Source organism: Nestor notabilis, unplaced genomic scaffold (assembly GCF_000696875.1).
Source record: "Nestor notabilis isolate BGI_N333 unplaced genomic scaffold, ASM69687v1 scaffold23275, whole genome shotgun sequence".
Classification (NCBI taxonomy): Eukaryota; Metazoa; Chordata; class Aves; order Psittaciformes; family Psittacidae; genus Nestor; species Nestor notabilis.
The window spans coordinates 3,322-3,889 of NW_009929179.1; positions in this window are offsets into that span (position 1 = coordinate 3,322).

Below are 568 nucleotides of genomic sequence, written 5' to 3' on the forward strand. Positions count from 1 at the left end.
AATTCAGCTGGGGTCGGCAGCACGATGCCCGCTGAACATGCCCCTGTCAGTGCCTTGGAAAAATGAAAAGGCTGGGATTTTCAAAGGAGTCTAATCCCGGTGGGGTTTGAGCATCTAAATTCCTTAGTCTCCTTGGCAAACCCTGGCCCACATTACTGTGTTAAAGAAAGAGGGTGTTGACACTTGTCCCATTAAACTGCGAGGGTCTTTCTCCGCAGAGGAACATCATGTCCATTTTGGCTTTTTTTCTTTTAATTAAAAAAGAACTTCACTGCAAAATGCAGGGCTGGGTTTTTGGGTTTGTTTTTTTTTGGTGGGTTTTTTTGGTTTTTTTTTTTTGTTTTTTTGTTTGGTTATTGTTTTTTCTTACTGGTTTTGAGAACTTGTGTCCAGAAACCCTGTTGTATGGATTTTCGTTTCGCCCTCCCATTGCACCAGCTGTTGAGATGCACTATGCTTGATTGCAGATTGTGTTCTGATGTTTATTTTGTTGTTGGTTTTTGTTTCTTTGGTATACAGTTGTTGCCTTTATTTGTAAAATCCTGTTATAAATATATATATTATATAA